This window comes from Lepidochelys kempii, chromosome 6 (assembly GCF_965140265.1).
Source record: "Lepidochelys kempii isolate rLepKem1 chromosome 6, rLepKem1.hap2, whole genome shotgun sequence".
NCBI lineage: Eukaryota > Metazoa > Chordata > Testudines > Cheloniidae > Lepidochelys > Lepidochelys kempii.
This window is the reverse complement of record NC_133261.1, coordinates 67568234-67589568: the sequence shown is the minus strand read 5'-3', so window position 1 is coordinate 67589568 and position 21335 is coordinate 67568234. Positions and strand designations below refer to the sequence as shown.

At 44.2% G+C, this 21335-nt stretch overlaps 1 protein-coding gene across 9 annotated transcripts in view; it reads right to left on the bottom strand.

Moving 5' to 3' along the window:
- SIPA1L1 (signal induced proliferation associated 1 like 1) overlaps positions 1-21335 on the bottom strand; it is a 381605-nt gene that overhangs the window by 285612 nt on the left and 74658 nt on the right. Inside the window, exon 4 of one of the 9 annotated variants that reach the window (XM_073348513.1) lies at positions 6921-7042. The exons of the other annotated variants lie outside the window; for them this stretch is intronic. The gene's annotated coding sequence lies outside the window, so the exon portion shown is untranslated. The remainder of the gene's footprint in view (positions 1-6920; positions 7043-21335) is intronic. 9 annotated transcript variants of the gene reach the window in all.

Sequence of the window (21335 nt, the reverse complement as noted above, 5' to 3'; positions counted from 1 at the left end):
TGAAAACCCCATACATCCATCAAATTTGCAAACTAGCAAAAACCTTAACAGGGACCTCAGCAATGTAAAGGCAGAGTAGCATCCCAAGTGTAAGGAGTGTGACAGTCAGATGTGTCTACCTGTTGATTTGTTAAGACTGCACTAATATGATTTGTATTTAAATGGCCCTCCATAGTATATAAGCACCTCATAATCTTTAATGTGTTTATTGTTGCAGCACCCTGTGTGCACTAGGGAAGTGCTATTATCTCATTCTAGAGATGGGGAAATGGAGCACAGAGAAACTAAACGATTTGCCCAGGGTTACACAGGAAGTCTGTGGCAGAGCCAAGAAGTAAAGCTAAGTCTGAGGCCCAGGCTAGTGCCCTAACCACTGAGCCATTTTCCACGAACGTACAAGTTTGATTAAAATGAACTACATATCGCTTTTCAGTACCTGTTGGAAATGGAAGCGAAAACCCTATAGAGTGTGTTATCAGCAGTGCTGTAGGCATTTTGCAAACGACAAGGAATGCAGGAGATTCACCCCTTAATCTGTTTTTCCATCATTTTTGTGGTTTGATTCAACTTTAACTGCCACTAAAACACTGGTGTATGTTTACCATATGTAGACAGTTTATCATCATACGATATACAATTCGCTTTTTTCCTGTATCTAAGATCAGATCCTTATCAACTGCTCAATACTTAAGAACATAAGAACAGCCCTACTAGGTCAGACCAAAGGTACATCCAGCCCAGTATCCTGTCTACCGACAGTGGCCAATGCCAGGTGCCCCAGAGGGAGTGAACTTAACAGGTAACGATGAAGTGATCTCTCTCTTGCCATCCATCTCCGCCCTCTGGCAAACATAGGCGAGGAACACCATTCCTTACCCATCCTGGCTAATAGCCATCAATGGACTTAACCTCCATGAATTTATCCAGGTCTCTTTTAAACCCTGTTATAGTCCTAGCCTTCACAACCTCCTCAAGCAAGGAGTTCCACAGGTTGACTGTGCGCTGAGTGAACAAAAAAATTCTTTTATTTGTTTTGAAACTGCTACGCATTAATTTCATTTGGTGGCCCCTAGTTCTTATATTATGAGAACACGCAAATAACTTTTCCTTATTCACTTTCTCCACACCACTCATGATTTTATGTACCTCTATCATATCCCCCCTTAGTCTCCTCTTTTCCAAGCTGAAAAGTCCTAGCTTCTAATTTTACCTCATATGGGACCCGTTCCAAACCCCTAATCATTTTAGTTGCCCTTTTCTGAATCTTTTCTAATGCCAGTATATCTTTTTTGAGATGAGGGGACCACATCTGCATGCAGTATTCAAGATGTGGGCGTACCATGGATTTATATAAGGGCAATAAGATATTCCCCGTCTTATTCTCTATCCCTTTTTTAATGATTCCTAACATCCCGTTTGCTTTTTTGACTGCCACTGCACACTGCATGGATGTCTTCAGAGAACTATCCATGATGACTCCAAGATCTTTCTACTGATTAGTTGTGGCTAAATTAGTCCCCATCATATTGTACATATAGCTGGGGTTATTTTTTCCAATGTGCATTACTTGAAATTTAATGTGCATAAATGTAATTTGCCATTTTGTTGCCCAATCACTTAGTTTTGTGAGATCTTTTTGAAGTTCTTCACAGTCTGCTTTGGTCTTAACTATCTTGAGCAGTTTAGTATCATCTGCAAACTTTGCCACCTCACTGTTTACCCCTTTCTCCACTTCATTTATGAGTAAGTTGAATAGGATTGGTCCTAGGACTGACCCTTGGGGAACAACACTAGTTACCCCTCTCCATTCTGAAAATTTACCATTTATTCCTACTCTTTATTCTCTGTCTTTTAACCAGTTCTCAATCCATGAAAGGATCTTCCCTCTTATCCCATAATGGCTTAATTTATGCAAGAGCCTTTGGTGAGGGATCTTGTCAAAGGCTTTCTGGAAATCTAAGAACACTATGCCCACTGGATCCCCCTTGTCCACATGTTTGTTGACCCCCTCAAAGAACTCTAATAGATTAGTAAGACATGATCTCCTTTTACAGAAACCATCTTGACTTCTGCGCAACAATTTACGTTCTTCTATGTGTGTCTGACAATTTTATTCTTTACTATTGTTTCAACTAATTTGCCTGGTACTGACATTAGACTTACCGGTCTGTAATTGCCAGGATCACCTCTAGAGCCCTTCTTAAATATTGGAGTTACATTAGCTATCTTCCAGTCATTGGGTATAGTAGTTGATTTAAAGGACAGGTCACAAATCATAATTAATAGTTCCGCAATTTCACATTTGAGTTCCTTCAGAACTCTTGGGTGAATGTAATCTGGTCCCGGTGACTTGTTACTGTTAAGTTTCTCAATTCATTCCAAAACCACCTCTAGTGACACTAGATTTGTCACCTACAAAAGACGGCTCAGGTTTGGGAATCTCCCTAACATCCTCAGCCGTGAAGACTGAAGCAAAGAATTCATTTAGTTTCTCCGCAATGACTTTATCATCGTTAAGTGCTCCTTTTATATCTCGATTGTCCAGGGGCCCCACTGGTTGTTTAGCAGGCTTCCTGCTTCTGATGTACTTAAACATTTTATTACCTTTTGAGTTTTTGGCTAGCTGTTCTCCTTTTGCCAAGAGTTAATTTGCCAAGAGTTAATTTGGCAGTGTTTCAGCTTCTTTCTATTTACCTCACCAGGATCCGACTTCCACTTTTTAAAAGATGCCTTTTTATCTCTCACTGCTTCTTTTATATGGTTAAGCCACTGTAGCTCTTTTTTAGTTCTTTTACTGTGTTTTTTTAATTTGGGGTATACATTTAAGCTGAGCCTCTATTATGGTGTCTTTGAAAAGTGTCCATGCAGCTTGCAGGGATTTTGCTCTTGTCATTGTACCTTTTAATTTCTGTTTAACTAAACTCCTCATAGTTCCCCTTTCTGAAATTAAATGTCACAGTGTTGGGCTATTGAGGTGTTCTTCCCACCACAGGAATGTTAAATATTATTATATTATGGTCACTATTTCCAAGCTGTCGTGTTATAGTTACCTCTTGGACCAGATCCTGCGCTCCACTCGGGACTAGATCTAGAGTTGCCTCTCCCGTTGTGGGTTCCTGTACCAGCTGCTCCAAGAAGCAGTCATTTAAAGTATCAAAAAAAGGTCTCCGCAATGCGTCCTGAGGGACATGTACCCAGTCAATATCGGGATAATTGAAATCCCCCACTATTATTGAGTTTTTTGTTTTGATAGCCTCTCTAATCTCCCTTAGCATTTCATCGTCACTATCGCTGTCCTGGTCAGGTGGTCAATAATAGATCCCTACTGTTATATTCTTATTAGAGCACGGAATTACTATCCATAGAGATTCTATGGAACATGTGGATTCATTTAAGATTTTTATTTTATTTGATTCTACGTTTTCTTTCACATATAGTGCCACTCCCCCCGCACGACCTGTTCTGTCCTTCCGATATATTTTGTACCATTGTACAAAATGTGTCCCATTGATTGTCCTCACTCCACCAGGTTTCTGTGATGCCTATTGTATCAATATCCTCCTTTAACACGAGGCGCTCTACTTCACCCATCTTATTATTTAGACTTCTAGCATTTGTGTACAAGCACTTTAAAAACTTGTCACTGTTTGTCTGTCTGGCCTTTTCTGATGTGTCAGATTCTTTATGTGAATGTTTCTCCTCTGATCTGGCCCTTACTTTATCCTCTTCCATCCGCTCCTCCTGACTAAAACCTACAGAATCTCTATCAATAGACTCTCTTCTAAGAGAGGTCTCTGTCCAATCCACATGAGCCTCTGCAGCAATTGGCTTTCCCTCATCTCTTAGTTTAAAAACTGCTCTGCAACCTTTTTATGTTAAGTACCACCAGTCTGGATCCACTTTGGTTTAGGTGGAGCCCATCCTTCCTGTATAGGCTCCCCCTATCCCAAAAGTTTCACCAGCTCCTAATAACTTATAGCAGAACTGGAATGTATTCAAACACCACATACTTTATGGGTCTAGTAATCCAGACAGTTATTGCCAGTGAAAATTATCTCTGCTTCTTAAAGACATCGTATTAATTGTGTTAAGAAAATACATTTTAAATCCTTACCATACACTGACTTTGGTTAAATACTGATTTCATCATCAAATTAATAGGATTAATTAGAATATTTAGAAAGTAGTATGTTTTTAAATAACCCTCATGTATAAAAACATTAAAAATAACTATACAATATATAAACTAGTGGTATTTGTAGCAGTTTACTAAAATTATTTTTGGTTTGATTTTATGCTACTGAAGATTTTCAATCCTCTGTGACCCAAAAAGGGCAAGAACATGTATTTTTCACTGGGTAAGGTTCTTACAGGTTGTAAAGTCCGTAATTTCCAAGCGGATCAGAGCAATTTGTGTCACACGAATATTGTATGTTACAGGGTTTATAAATTACTAATGGGATGGGGGCAATTTGGTGGGTGTGTGGGAGGGGGCAGAATGTCAGTTGATCATAACTTGCTCCAGAACATTTAATGATATCATTACAGGTTTCAACAAAGATGGATGAGATAGGGCAGCCCAACTTGCAGTGGCACAGGGGATCTAAATGCAGATACCAAAACTCTGGACCAATATCCTTGGCTGGCAAGCCACTTCAAGTCAATCCTCTTTAATACATGGAAAGACATTAGCAGCTCCAGAGGCAGAGATGGAGAATCATAGCTGTTTTTTAAAATTACTTGGCCCTTTTCTTTCCAAAGGTACCTTCAAAAATATAAACCAATGTTTCAACCCTAGGTATATAAACAAAACAAAACACAAAACAAAACACAAAAAGCAAAACAAACAGAAGTCTGCTACATCCACAGAGCCAGCTGCTGGTAAGGAGATTCTCTATGAAGGCTCCAGGACACTGGAACTTCCTTCCTTCTTGGCCCAGAATAGTCCAAATTTGATGACCTTCCAGGCATGTTACAAAAGACACTTATTTGGTTACGATTTTGGAGAGGGCTGAACACATTCTCCCCAGAACCATGAGACTGTGCAAAAAAAACAGCCTTATAGGTGGCAAGCTAGCTGAGTTTCTCCTTTTGAATTTGTAGTTAATGATGCTGAGGTTTTCTTTTGTTGTAATATAAATTATGTGTCAGTGTGTCTAGAAGTCTCATTATTCAAATCAAACTTTAAAAAAACAAACCAGAAACTGTAGCAGAGGGCAAGGGAGACTCAAGATCCATACACACACTATTTTTAATAAGATGAGTCAGATAAGATTAGGGTATATCTTCAAGAATCTTCTCACTGAGCGTCCCCAAACATTATAACAGCAATGTTATCATGGAGGACAGGAATTGGTATGTTTTATGGAGGAAGGGGGAGAGAGCAGAGCTAAAAAGTGTTTTGGTCAGAGGCATCTAGAGGGATCAAATGTTCAGATAAGAGAACAAGCTGCCATGATACAGGGCCTTTGAGGTGATGGTAGCACAAGGGCAAAAAAGGATGCCAAAGGACACTCTCTGGTCAGACTGCAGGAAGGGGAACCAAGATTCTTTTAACAAAAAAGACATGCTCCTAATGAGAGGGAAAGGGCAGGAGGGAGAAATTTAAATAAAAAATTTTAAAAAAAGAAGCAATGTTTGGCAAATAGAAGAAAAATAATTTGGTGAAAGTTATATTCAAGCTTCTAAGAAAATAGGATAGAAATAAGTTAACAAGTATTTGAAAGGATCCCATTAATAAGCAGGTAAAATATTTGTAAACATTTGCTAATATAGGGCCCAATCCTGTGAGATGCAGAGTACCAGGATACTGGCCCCCATCTCTCCCTCTCACAGGATTGGGCCCATCCTATATATCAATGTTGAATATGTCGAGCTTGGTTAAGCACTGTCTAGGAGGTTGAAGGGGACACAAATATCTGAAGAGTATAAACAACAAACAGGTAGAGAAAGGATTGAGAGCAGTAGAAAAGTAAAATTAGAAGTAATGGAATGAAATTAAGAGGAGGAAAATTTTGGCCAAATATCAGGAAATAAAGCTTGACACCAGATCTGTTAGATCAAGGGATAGTGTCCTATGAGCCGTGGTGGAAACCCAGTCATTTTGAAAATGTAAAATCAGACTGGACAAAACATTAGCAAATTTACAACAGGGTCTAATCCTGTATTGGCAGAGAGACAGACTAAGTAACCTACATAGACCATTTCCAGCTCTACCTTTTCTAAATATTGTTCTTGTAATTCCCACCGACATTAAAATTAAAGTGTGCCTTGAGAAAACAAATACACCCAACAAAATATTTTCCTCTATCTTTTGATGCACTGCATATAGTGACTACAATGTTTGTAGGGCTCTATAACCTGCTTATACGCTTTAAATAATAGCTGAGGGTTTCCTAGGATTGGCTATGCATGAACCAGTGCTGGAAATGCCACACTTCAGATTTTGGTTTGTTCTCAGATATAGTACATCCCAAGTACACCCCTTGGTCATTTACCATCAGAAGAAATCACTGCTAAAATGAGTACTGAACATAAAAAATAAAAAAAATAAAAAACCAAAAAGACTAACATTGGGGGGAAAAAATTAAGTGAAGATGGAAAAATACCAAGAAAATTGGTTTTGCAGCTAATGCACAAAATGTTTCCATGAGAATCAGCACAGTATTTTCTTAAGCTAAGCCATACAGTTCTACTTTAACAGATTTCCTGCAGCATAGAGAAAAATGTGCAGCTCCATCCACTACACCTACAGAATCAACCATCTGAAATAATTTTAAAAGGAGTGAAGAGCTTCTCTATGGTTCACAAATCCATGACAAATGACTGACTTTCTGAGAAAGGAGAGGGGAAGCGGCAGGGAGGTTTGTCAGCTTAGATATTCTTGAGATTTTTCTTTTGGGAAGACAAGAGAGGGATACCTTGATGTACTTGAGTTTCCATCATCCAAGTATGTATTGAGTAGGTCATCCAATAACGTTTGCTCCTCTTACAGCTCAAATGCATACATTAATGCGGACATCATAGTCAGCTCAGTTTCCTGCTGTGAAGGTGAACAAGAAAAGGTGAACCACACATGATGATTTTTGAGTGTCAAATGAAGTACACCTTTCAGTCCTTTAATCAAGAATGTAAAATCTACCTATTCACAGTGCATGTGTAAGCGGGGAATAGTCCCGCTCTTGTGAGGAGCTTTCCTGGCTTCTGCACTACCGCGGTGAAGTGGGCTAGCGAAAGGATCTGAGTCCTCACTCCCACTTCCTTCACCCAGTGGCCTCCCTGCCCTTGAGGACTCCCCTTCCACTCTCCTGTCTGGCAGGGTCCTCGTAACCCCAACAAGGCTGGGCCCAGGATTCCTGGGGGACTTGACCCCCCAACCCTGCTGTGGTCACCTAGGACACGGGCTCGGGTGTCCCCACTTGGGGTACTCTCTATGCAATGGGCACTTCTCTGACCCACTGACCAGTACATACAAGTTAAAGTTATTTAATCAACAATTAATTTTAAAAAGAATAAGGAATAATGGGAAAGGTTAAAGAAAACATATCAACCCGCTCTGTGGCAGGGAACATCACAAACAGTGTCTCTGGAATGTCAGGGCAGTTCACAGTCTGTTACTTGTAAGTCCCAGGCCTTCTTCTCAGGCCCTGGCTGTGCTACAGGGATGCTATGGGTTGGACACTTGCTCTGGTGGTGGCCACACGCTCTCAGGCTCTAAGTGGTAGGACCCTTCTAAGTGGTAGGAACCCCAGTGTCGCCCCCGCCCTGTCGGGGTTACGATCCAAGCCTGGCCTGCAGAGCCTCTTGGCTGAGGCGTCTCCCTGTGCTGGGCCTGCTGCCCAGGGTCCCCCTCACTCTCCCCAGCTGCTCACCGCACCCAGCTCAGACTGCTCCAGCCCCAGCTGCACCAATCTGTCTCTGCACTGCTGCTCTGCCTCCAGCTCCCTGGGCTGCTTCTTTGGCCCCTCTGGCTTCTGGTTGCTACAGCTCTGCTCCCAGGACAGGTCTGCTCTGCAGGCTGCTTCTGTGACTGCTCCCAGCACTGACCTGTTTCGTGGGCTGCTTTTCTGGCCGCTCTGGCTCTGGTTGCTGCAGCTCTCCCCCCAGGGCAAGTCTGTTCTCTCTGGGCTGTGCCTCTGGCTTTGGGGTTACAGCTCTGCTCCCAGGACAGGGTCTGCTCTCTCTGGATCTGGCACAGCTCTGCTCCCCAGCTTAGCTTGGGCCCCTGCTTTCTCTTTAGCTCGGCCCCACTCTGTCTAACCCAGGCAATTGCAGCTCACACAGAGGACGGGACCTCCCTGGCATCCTGACTCCCTGATTAGCCTGCTCACCCTGTCATTCAGGCTGACCTGGAGCATTGGCCTCTCCCCATTGTTCCTGGGGACTGTCAGTCTCAGGGTCCTGATTTCCCATAGACCCTTCCTCTTTTAGTACTGGGAGCTAGCCAACTAAAACACCCCCACTGACTGTTAGTAAGGGGGCAACAGTCCCCTTACACATGGTATCATGATGCAGGGGACCAGACTGAAAGGTATTCTTAGTTCCAAGCCCTCAACCACTAGGCAATAAACTAACTGGTTATGGCTCTCCCCATGTATATATTCATTTCTAGGCCAAGTCAATAGATTTCACCTAGAACAAAGAGAGAATAATAAAAACATGCCAGTAGAGGGGGAAGGTGATCAAACAAAGACAGTTTGTGTTTAATGCAGTGGAGGACAGGAAGTCGTCAGAGGGATGCAAAGAGGGGACGATGTGGTCAGTGATGATCCTGGAATACGATCCTGGCAACAGAATTCTATTCTAAGCAGGTTCTTACACTGTGCTTATCACCATAGTATCGGAACACCTTCCAGCAGTGCACGATTAAACATTTGTCACATCTCCCCAGGGTGAGAAACATGCGCAGTGGAGTGTTTTGTTTTGGTAGGGTAGTGGTTTGAAGGAGTTTTTTTTAGGATTGTTTGTTTTTAATATATATGTCACAACATATTTATGTTAGAAGGCAAGGAACGTACCTTCAGAGAAATGCACCTTGCACTTGGAGTGGAGACGGTGAAGTCTGATGTTCCTTAGTTCCTGGGAGGGTTTCATTCCACAGTCTTGGACAGATTGCCAAGAAAATTCCATCTCCCACACATGAGTTTTACCCTTATTATAGAAAGTTGCATTACTCCAGATGAGCAATATAGTCAACCAGAGTCTTTATTCTGGAGCCTCAGGAGCCTCCAGGCCATGGAGCACCCTGAAGATAAAAGACTGGGACCCTGAACTTTAGTCAATATTCTATGGGAAGCCAGTAGAGAGCATGTCAAACTTCAACATACTTAAGGAGAGGAATGTGGTCGATATTAGGGCTAGAGCAGAGGTTCTCAAACTTTTGTACTGGTGACCCCTTTCACACGGCAAGCCTCTGAGTGCGACCCCCTCCCTTATAAATTAAACACACGTTTTTATATATTTAACACCATTATAAATGCTGGAGGCGAAGTGGGGTTTGGGGGGATGGAGGCTGACAGCTCGCGACGCCCCATGCAATAACCTCACAACCCCCTGAGGGGTCATGACACCCAGTTTGGAGAACCCCTGGGCTAGAGAGAGGATTACTGTAATAGAGATGCAGGATGAGGGCATGGACAGACACAAAAGACTAAGAGCAAAATTTCCAATAGTACCTAGGTAACCTGAAGTCCCTCTGAAGAACATTGGTGATATTAATAAAAATTACAAATATGATGTGAACATCTATTTGATTTTGATCATTGTGCCTGATACATAGGTGCAACTCAGTTCTTGGTGGCACATCTGCAGGAAGACAGACAACGGTCACAGATAGCCCAATCACTGGTACTCAAAACAATATATGTGTTAACTCCTTTGAAGGTGTATCCCCACCACCCTCTGTTCAACAGGATGGCTGTTAGGCTGATAACTCCCAGTGTGGCAGAGACGTGGGGGATCCTTGACATTAGAATTTGGAACCTGTTAAAAGCTTAATTCCTGAGGTTGATGGGGGAGACACAGTCTACAGAGAAACAGATTGTAATCTGTTCTCCAGAACAGCAGAGGTACCAGGGATAAGTCAGGCCTACCAAAGTGATTGCATGGGTAGATCTTTTCTTATTTCAAACTTCTCTCTCCAGTTGCTGTATTACTATGAATATTAATGTTTTCAAGAAACTGTTTGGTATCACTGCACTTACCTACTGCTCACAGCTCGTGAAGGGATATCTACAGCAAGTGCCCAACCCAGTTGGACGTGCTGAGGACACATGGTTAATAAAAAGGAGAGCAGAATCCGAGGGGGCGGGGGAGACAGTATAAAAGTGGGGTGCGTTCACGATTCTACTCTGAAAGGAGTGAAGCCATAGGGCCTGTCACGTGAAAGGATGTCCATGAAGAACCACAGAACTGGAAGGGACCTCGAGAAGTCATCTAGTCTAGTCCTCTGCACTCATGACAGGACTAAAGTATTATCTAGACTAGGGGGGTCTCAAACTGCGGGTCGTGACCCCTCAGGGTGTCACAAGATTATTACATGGGGAGTCATGAGCTGTCAAGTCTCCAACCCAAACCCCACTTCACCTCAAGCATTTATAATAATGTTAAATATATTTTAAAAAGTGTTTTAATTTATAAAGGTGGGGGGTGTTATGCAGAGGTTTGCTGTCTGAAAGGGATCACCAACACAAAAGTTAGAGAACCACTGATCTAGAGCAGGGTCAGGCAAATTTTTTGGCCTGAGGGCCGCATCAGGTTTCTGAAATTGTATGGAGGGCTGGTTAGGGGAGGATGTGCCTCCCCAAACAGCCAGACATGACCTGGCCCTCGCCCCCTCTCCAACGCCCCACTTCTCGCCGCCACCCCCCGCCCCCGGGACGCCTGCCCCATCCCCGCTCTCTGTCTCCTGACCGCCCCCAGATCCCCCACCGCCCCATCCAACCCTGCCTCTCCTTCCTCACTGCCCCCCCCCAGGACCCCTGCCCCCATTCAACCCCCGTTCCCCGCCCTCTGACCGCCCCGACCCCTATTGATACCTCTGACCACCCCCCAAACTCCCCTGCCTTCTATCCAACCCCCCCTCCCTGCCCCCTTACCACGCAGCCTGGAGCACCAGTGGCTGGCAGCGTGGCTGCACCAGAACAGGCAGTCGCGTTGCGCCATGCAGCACTGGGTCAGCCCGGGCTCTGCAGCCCCGCCGCCCAGAGCATTATGCCACGTGGCAGTGTGGCTGCAGGGGACGGGGGACAGCCTCCCAGGCCAGGAGCTCAGGGGCCCGGCAGGACAGTCCCTCGGGCCGCATGTGGCCCGCAGGCCATAGTTCGCCCACCTCTGATCTAGACCATTTCTGACAGGTGTTTGTCTAACCTGATCTTAAAAACCTCCAAATGATGGTGATTCTACAAGCTCTCTTCTATTCCAGTGGTTAAATACCCTGACGGTTAAGAAGTTTTTCCTAATGCCCAATCTAAAACACCCTTGCTCCCATTGCTTCTTGTCCTATCCTCAGATGTTAAGAAGAACAATTTTTCCTCCCTCCTCTTTGTACCACCTTTTAAGTACCACCTTTTATGTACTTGAAAACTGCTATCATGTCCCCTCTCAGTCTTCTCTTCTCCAAACTAAACAAACCCAATTTTTTCAATCTCCCCTCATAGGTAATGTTTTCTAGACTTTAATCATTTTTGCTGCTCTTTCTGGACTTTGTGCAATTTGTCCATATCTTTCCTGAAATGTGGCACCCAGAACTGGACTCAGTTGGACTACACTCCAGTTGAGGCCTAATCAGCGTGGAGTAGAGTGGAATAATTACTTCTCATGTCTTGCTTACAACACTCCTACTAATACATCCCAGAATGATGGTTGCTTTTTTTGCAAGTGTTACACTATTCACTCCTAGCTTGTGATCCACTATGACCACCCCCAGATCCCTTTCCACAGTACTCCTTCCTAGGCAGTCGTTTCGCATTTTGTATGTGTATAACTGATTGTTCCTTCCTAAGTGGAGTACTCTGCATTTGTCTTTATTGAATATCATCCTATTTACTTCAGTCCATTTCTCCAGTATGTCCAGATCATTTTGAATTTTAATCCTATCCTCCACAGGACTTGCTACCCCTCCCAGCTTGGTATTGTCTGCAACGTTTATAAGTGTACTCTCTATGCCATTATCTAAATCACTGATGAAGATATTGAACAGAACCAGACCCAGAACTGTTCCCTATAGGACTCCACTCGATATGCCCTTCCAGTTTGACTGTGAACCACTTATAACTACTCTCTGGGGACAGTTTTCCTAACAGTTATGCACCCACTTTATAGTAGCTCCATCTGGTTGTATTTCCCAAGTTTATTTATGAGACGGTCATGCGAGACAGCATCAAAAGCCTTACTAAAGTCAAGATATACCACATCTACCGCTTTCTCCCTGTCCATAAGAGATTGAGAGGTCAACCATACAGCTAACCTGAGAACCATGACACTAGCATTTTCAAAAGTGAGACAAAGACAGTCCAGCTGACTTTCAATGAGACTTAGGTTTCTAAATCACTTTTGAAAATGAGTCTTACAAAAGTTTTTGAAAATTTTATACTGAATCTTTGAAACATATATGTAAAGGTAGTAAGACTTGGATACAGCCTGAGTGTGTGGGCACAGACAGAAGGCTGACACCCAGATTTCAAGCCTGAGGGCAGGTCTACATTTAAAATACGGCATTGACGCAGCTATGCCTCTTTAGCACTTAAGTGAAGATAATACTGTGTCAATGGGAGAGCTTCTCCCATCGGCATAGTTATTCCACTCCCTCCTGTCAACATAATGCTCATTTACAATTACATTCTGAGACCGATCAGTTAACCAGTTTTTAACCATTTAATGTCTCATGTTGATTTTGTATCATTACAGTTTCTTAATCAAAGTGTCCTACATAATCAATTCAAATGCCATAAAGAAGTTTAAGTATATGACAACAACATTATTACCTTTAGCAACCAAACTTGTAATCTCATCAAAAAAGCATCAAGTCTAACAAGATCCATTTTCCATAAACTCCCATGTTGACTGGCATTACATTATATTACCCTATAATTCTTTATTAAGTCGAGTGTCATATTAGGCAGTCTGTTATTTTGCCCAGCCATCAGTGTCAGGCTCACAGGCTTTTAATTACCTCAGGTCATCCCATTTCCCCCTTTTTAATATTGATACATAAACTTTCTTCCAGTCCTCTAAAATTTTCCCAGTATTCCAAGACTAATTGAAATCAACATTAGCAGTCTATAGTGCTTCTCAACCAGCTCTTCATGAGAGGGGCAGAGTAGTTCAAATGTTTCTGGAAGACATTCATTTACCTGTATCATGACCACTCAAACAATGATACGGAGAGCAAACTACTCATTTACTCCTTGTTTTTATATAAAATTATTTGTGCTTTTTTCCCCCCTTACATTCTTAGACAAAAAACAATACACAGATGTCTGATTAACAGGTAATCAAAGTTGTTGGCTTAAGCCACGATCCTCCAAAATCACACAGGTGCCTAAGCATTTGCAGCACTGGAGCCTCAGACATCTGTATTTAAGTCAACATTCTCCATCAAGACATAATTAGCCCTGGAACACAGGTATCAGTTTGCAAGCTCTTGCGCTTTCTGCAACAGCTGTGCTGTACGAAAAGATTCATTATCAGTTCAGTAGTCACAAGTTACTAAACTATCCCTATAAACATCAAAATTGACCTGCAAAGTTTTTTCAAGTTGGTACTCTTACTTAGCTTATGAAGTTCAGTCTGAGGATCCACCTCTATTTTATTTGTCAAAATCCATGTTTTCATATTTTTTTAAAACAACCACCACAAATCTGACCTTTCACAATTCCTTTGTGAAGAAGAGACTGAGAGGGACCCAAGCTCTGCTGTATGCTGACATCACCATTACTTGCATGCTAAAAAAATACAAATACTATTTCCTCACTCTCACATATATAGTTTACTTGTACATTACTACATTGATTTGGTTAAAGCAACTACATTGTTGTAAGAAAGCCGTTGCATTACTCCTCCCAGCCCAGAGTGTGAATATGTATGTGAGGAGTGGGGTGGGGAGGCTCACAGACTAGGAACAATCAGATTGCAGTCAGTAATTAACATGTCAGTAATTAACAGGATATGTGATGCCACTATTTTAAAGAAAATAAAGTTATACAACCCTCTATTCTCAGCAGCTGGTGTATCTAAAAAGCAAAGTTTAAGGAATAAGAAGAAAAACATCTGGGTTAATTTATTAGAAAACTTTCAGTGTGTGAGTGGTGGTAGAAAACGTCAAAAAAAGTTTTGCAGATCACTATTAGCTTTCACCCGTTTTTCAGAATATGTATTTTTAACTAAAAAAATGAATAATATGAATAAAACTATGTTCTCTGTCCCATAATAATAAAAAAGACATTGGGTCATTGAGCTCATCAGCTATTTTTCAAGCACTACAAGAACCAAACAATGACATAGAAAGCAGGAAATGTTAACAGTTATACTCTACCTTGGATTTTTTACAGCATATCACCTATTTATGTTTAACAGGAGGTTGAACAGGTTTTAGCTAACATGGGTTTAAATTATTTTTTCCCTGAGATATTCTTAAAGATATTACTTAGCCCTTGACATCTTACAGCTTCACAATTATATTGTACAAATTAATGGTCCAGTCCTCCAAACACATGTGTAGTTTATGCTCCTGTGAGTAGTCCCACTAAAGTCAATGGGACTGCTCAGAAGCTTAAGTAGTTAAGCACTTGTGTAAGTATTTGCAAGCTCGGGGCCTAATTTAACCTTTAGGCAGCACTGCATACATAGATGGACAAAATGAGATATAAATAAGTGAAATGACTTTCTCAAGGTTTACAATGAGTCAGTAGCAATGCCAGAAATACGATTCAGATGTTCCTGTTTCCAAGTCCTGAGCTTATTTCTCTAGGTGGTGTTGCTCCTCAAATAAAAACAAAAAAAGGAATCCTACAAATAATATTAGTCATCTGCTCATCCATGTCCTGTATCAGCCTTGCAAAATTCTATTCATTCATGTGGAGCAATAATCTTGTTGATAAGAAAGTAAAATAAAATAAAATGTTATTATATTGGGATTTCAGCACCAAAATGTGCTAATCACAAGAAACAAACTCCCCAAAGAGCTTACAATTGTCACTATAAAGTGTAGGCAAGTAGATTTTTGTGCCTAAAGGGGAAGTTACTCACCTTGCAGTAACTGAAGTTCTTTGAGATGTGTGTCCCTGTGAGTGCTCCACTCTAGGTGTCGGTGCATCCTGGCACCATTGATCGGAGATTTTCGGTAACAGTGCCTAGTCGGGACGCAGGTGCTCAGTTGGTATCTCCCATCTCGTTGGACTCTTCCTGAGCACCTGCGTCCTGCACCCCCTTCAGTTCCTTCTCTACCATGAAGCAATTATACTAGTACTCCAAAGTAGAGGGTAGGAAGGAGGGGAGTGGAGCATCCACAGGGACACACATCTGAAAGAACTTCAGTTACTGCAAGGTGAGTAACTTCCCCTTCTTCTTCGAGTGCTGCCCCTGTGGGTGCTCCACTCTAGGTGAATGTGTAGCAGTTCCCACTATGGTCGGTGGGACTTTGGAGACACGGCAGTGAGTACTGTATGGCCTACTATGGTGTCTGCCGTGGTATCCTGTGTGATAGCACAGTGTTTGGCAAACGTGTGTTCAGATGACCATGTAGCCACTTTATAGATGTCAGAAATGGGTACGTTATGTAGGAAGGCAACAGATGTCGACATAGCTCGAGTGGAATGAATTCTAATGCCTTCGGGCGGTTGAATATTTTGAATACAGTAAGAGGATCTGATGCAGTCAGAGAGCCACTTGGACAGACGTTGTTTAGAGATAGCCATACCTTTTGACCTTTTGGTGATGGAGACAAAGTCATGGAGATTTACGAAATGGCTTAGTCCTGTCTAAGTAAAAAGTGATTGCTTGCTTGACGTCAAGAGTATGCAGGTTTGCCTCATGTGGAGTCTTTTGAGGCTTGGGATAGAAAGTAGGTAAGTATACAGGTTGGTTAAGGTGGAAGATGGATATCACCTTAGGGAGAAATTTAGGATGTGGTCTCAGAGTGACTCTGTCTTTGGAGAAGACTGTGTAGGGAGGATGGGCCATCAGGGAGCTTATTTCACCTACTTTCGTTGCTGATGTTATTGCAACTAAGAAAGCTACCTTCATGGACATATGGAGAAGAGTGGAGGTAGCCAAGGGCTCGAATGGAGGTTTCAGGAGAGCGTGAAGAACGAGGTTAAGATTCCATGTAGCTGCCGTTGGGTAAATTTCAGGGTAGAGATTTTGCAGGCCCATGAGAAATCGTTTTATGGCGCGGTGGGTAAAGAGTGAATAACCTAACAGGTCATGGAAGGTGGTAAGCGCCTCCAGGTGTACTTTGATAGAGCTGTGAGAAAGTCCATCCTGTTTTAGTTTCAGGAGGTAGTATAGAATGTTAGGGAGGGTCACCGTATTGGGCATTAAGTGATTACGTGAGCACCAGAGGGCGAAACGCTTCCACTTCTGCAGGTTAAGTTTTAAGAGTGGAGTCTTTTCTACTGTGCAGGACGACATATCGGACTTGCTCAGAACAGGCTAGTTCATGGGTGTGGAACCATGGAGGAACCACTCTGTCAGGTGGAGCTTTTGGAGCTGCGGGTTAAGAACCCATCCGTTGTCCTGGGAAAGGAGATCTGGTCTGTTAGGGAAAGCCCGTGGATGATGGGAGGACATGCGGAGTAGGTAAGGATACCACGTCTGTCTCAGCCAAGCCGGGGCAATAAGGATGATCCAGGCCTTGTCGTCTACGATCTGCCAAAGAACCCTGTGTAGTACAGGAATTGGTGGGAAGGCGTAGGGGAGAGAGTTGTTCCATGGGATCAAGAACGTGTCTCCTAGGGATGCAGTCCTGAGTCCTGCTCTGGAGCAAAACAGGTGACAATTTCGATTCTGGGTTGTGGAAAAGAGGTCTATTGACAGGGTGTCCCAGAGGGAGAAGAGCTGTTGAAGTATTGCAGGATGTAGTTCCTATTTGTTTTCTGTCAAGAAGTGCCTGCTGAGTGCATCAGCAGTAGTGTTGTGGTAGGTAGGAAGTGATGATTTGTATTTGATGTTGTATGCACCAATTCCATATTCGGATGGCTTCCATGCAAAGGGAATGTGATCAGGCTCCCCCTTGTCTGTTGATGTAGTACATGCATGCTATGTTGTCTGTTAAGACCAGAATAGATTTGTTCTTTGTGAGCGGAAGAAAGTGAAGGCATGCTCGCCTCACTGCTCTGAACTCTAAGAGATTTGTGTGTAGTAGGTGTGTCTCTGATGCAGACCACCGGCCTTGTGCCCTGTGTCCCCCTAGATGTGCTCCTCAACCAATTAAGGAAGCGTCCATGGTGAGCATGAGCATTGGGGATCGCTGCTGGAAGGAAACCCCCGTGCAGAGGTTTTCTGGTCTTGTCCATCAATGTAGGGAAGCTAGAACATTGGGAGGAGGAGTTAGAAACGTCCCTAAGGTGTGTCTGTTGAGTTTGAAATTGGAATTGAGCCAGCCCTGAAGACATCTCATGTGTAGACTGGCGTACTGGACCACAAAGGTGGTGGCTGCCATGTGACCAAGGAGCTGTAAACAGATTCTTGCCTGTGTCCTGGAACAAATAGAGAGCATGCGTATGAGCTGCGTGATAGCAAGGAACCTGTGATATGGGAGCAAGACTCTGGATTGAGTTGAGATGAGCTCCGATGAACTCTCTCTGTTGTATAGGTGTCAGGTTGGATTTTTGGATGTTTATTTGGAGGCCTAGGCTGTGAAAGAAGGAGATGGCGAAATGCGTAGCTTGAAGTGTCTCGCCACAGGAGTTGCCCTTGATGAGGCAATTGTCCAGGTAGGGGAAAAGCACGATCCCATGTTTGTGGAGATGAGCCACAACCATGGCTAGAGCTTTGAAAAAAAAGACTCTTGGTGCTGTGGAGAGGCTGAAAGGAAGAACTCTGTATTGAAAATGGTCATGACCGATTGTAAATCATAGGAAGCGTCTGTGAGCTGGATGAATTGATATATGAAAATAAGAGTCCTGTAGGTCGAGGGCTGTGAACCAGTCCCCTTGATCCAGTGCAGGAATTACTGTGCCCAGTGTGACCATCTTGAATTTTTGTATCCTCACGAATTTGTTTAGTTGGCATAGATCTAGTATAGGCCTCCATCCCCCGGTCTTTTTCTGGGTCAGGAGATAATGGGAGTAGAGCCATTTCCCTCGATGTTGCATCGGCACAGGTTCCAACTGCGCCTAGATGGAGAAGGTGAGCCACTTCTACGCAAGTAGGTGCTCATGAAAGGGGTCCCTGAAGAGGGACGGGGAAGGGTAGGAGGATAGGATATGAATGGGATAAAGTAACCGGACTGAACTATTTCGAGGACCCAGCAGTCATGTGTAATACGCTGCCAGGCATGCTGGAAACTCTGGAGGCGGTGGCCAAATGGGCAAGTAGGCTGTGGAATCAAGGGGTGATCGTGCAGACCCTCGACCAATGTTTCAAAATTATTCATTCCTAGATGGGTGGGAGGTCATTGCTTGAGCTTGATTTTGTTTGCCCTTAAGGGGTCTAGCGCGATTCCTCTACGTCATATGGCTTGGGTTGAGGCCGATAATATTGTTGTGTGCGCGGTCTTTGGTATCGTTGTCTCCTGGGAAGAGAAGGGTGAATGCCCAGGGTGCACAGTGTCGCTCTAGAATCTTTCATGGTGTGAAATAGTTCATCGGGTTTTTTGGAAAACAGTTTGTCTTTATCAAACGGGAGGTCCTCCACTTTGGTCTGCAGATCTTTAGGGATGCCAGATGCAGAAAGCCATGGAGATCTGTCCATAACCACAGCAGTTGCAGTAGTACAGGCTGCTGTGTCTGCCGTGTCTAAAAAGGCTTGTAGGGCCGTTCTGGAAATCAATTGGCCCTTGCTCAGAATTGATTTAAAGTCCGCTCTCCTATCGTCTGGAATGTAGGAGGCAAATTCAAAAAGTTTACTGTAGTTATCAAAGTTGTAGCTGACGAGGAGTGCAAAGTAGTTTGCCATCCTGAATTGTAGTGTGGAGGACGTGTAAACCTTGCAAACCAAGACGTCAAGGCGTTTAAGGTCCTTGTCTTGTGGGGCGGGCCGATATTGTGGCTGTTTCGTCCTTTGTGCAACTGCATCCATGATGAAAGAGTTCAGTTGTGGGAGAGAAAATAGGAAGTCAGCATCCTTAGCAGGAACACAGTATTTACGTTCTGCCTCTCTCTAGGTTGGTAATAAAGAAGCTGGAGTTCGCCAGAGTGTGTCAGCTGGTTCAAGGAGTGCTTCATTTATAGGGAGCGCGATCTTTGAGGATGCAGAGAGTTGAAGGATTCTGAGGAGTGTGTGTTGTGTCTCCTGAACCTCTTCTAGAGGGATGTCTTGACTGAGTGCCACCCTCTTGAAAAGCTCTTGACATTGTTTACAGTAGTCCATGTTCTGTGGAGGTGGGGGAGACAGGGCTCAATCTGGAGCAGATGGAGAATTAGGGTTCAGTGAGTCAGGATATGGTTCGTAGCTCACGTTCTCAGGAGAGGGTTCAGGTACTCTAGAAGTGGACAGAGCTGGAGATCAAGACAGAAGCAGGTAGTGGTTTCGTGGAAGAGGTCTGAGGATGAGTGGTAGGAAGATGTGGCCAAGGGTACCACTGAGGCCAAGGCATAGGGTAGGAGAACCCAGGTGCCGTCCCCGGGAAAGTACGGAAACTGAGGCTGGTGGCTGTGGACTGTAGACCGAGGTGGAAGAGGTCTTCTAGTGGAGGAGGAGAGGCAGGTAAGGAGAACTCCGCCTGCTGCTGTATATCGGGTTCGCTGTCAGTGAAGGTAGCCAGTTCAGGTAGTGAGAGCGGCTGTTCGAAGACTGAGCCCTGTGTATCCAGGAGCAGAGAGTTCGGTTCAGGTGGCACTGAGAGGTCACACTGAGTAACTGTTGCTCCTGCTCCCTGGGCTGCGCTCTAGCACATTAGCAAGTGAAAGTGTCAGCGGTGCCACGGGTCTGTTGGAGGTGCCCTGCAGGGGGTCCGCTGCTGGTACAGGGGCAGGAGGCAGGCTCGGTGCCGACGTTCTTCCCGGCACCAGGGCAGAGCGTGCAGTCAGCCCCAGGGCTATTTTTAGCATGGAGGGGGTTGGTGCCAACTTCCTTGTCGGCACCGAGGCAGAGCGTGCAGCCAGCACTGCAGCTATGTTTAGCACTGAGGCGCTCGGTGCCGCGGAGACCTTCCCGATATGGGAGGTCGGTTTCCTGCCTCTGTGGTCTGCAGGAGCCATGGCTGAGGCTTTAGAAAAACCTGAGGCGCCTGCCTGTGACACTATCAGCACAAAGGGTAAGGATCTCGCGGGAGACCCTTTACCCTTGTCAGAGTCTCTCCTATGAGACTGCTGTGCTTCTTGCCTCTGCTCCAGAGAGGGTGAAGCAATGCTCCCAACTGGTTCGGATCTGGCCAGGGAGCGTGTAGGAGTGGGTTTAACTTTCCCCGACTCTGAAAGCGGCTGCGGGGATTTTTCCATCAGAATAATTTTAAGCTGCAGGTCCCTGTCGCGCCGAGCCCTTGACATGAGGCTCGTACAGTGGAGGCACTTTGCAGGGATGTGGGTTTCCCCGAGGCACTTCACACAATGTGAGTGCCCATCTGACCGTGGCATGTCGTCCTGACAGGAAACACACTTTTTGAATCCTGAAGCCCCTGGCATTGTGAATTAGAGATGGCAGGGGAGAGCGTCTCAGTGGGAGACAAGCCTGAAGCAAAAAGGTTTTTTGTTTTTTTAATTAACTATGTAACTACACTAAAGGAAGGGAAACAACTGGGATGTAATGAATAACTATTTCCATATTCTTTGTTACTTTTTTCCTACAGAGACCAGGGGAGAGGAGCAGCACTGCCCCAACTCCCGTCTTCAGCCGAGGACGGTTGAGAAGGAACTGAGTGGGGTGCAGGCACTCAGGAAGATTCCAGCGAGACGGGAGATACCAACTGAGCACCTGCGTCCCGACCAGGCACTGCTACCGAAAATCTCCAATCAACGGCGCCGGGACGCACCGACACCTAGAGTGGAGCACCCACAGGGACAGCACTCGAAGAAGAATTAGAAATTTCACATGCCAATTTTTTCAACTCTGCCCTAAATGTTGCATGGAGTAGCCCCAGTACATTCAAACCAGCCCCAATACATTCAGAGAGCTGTTCTATGGCCCACAAGTGCTTCCATCCCCATTAAGAAAGTCCAAAAGAACTAAATTTTTTT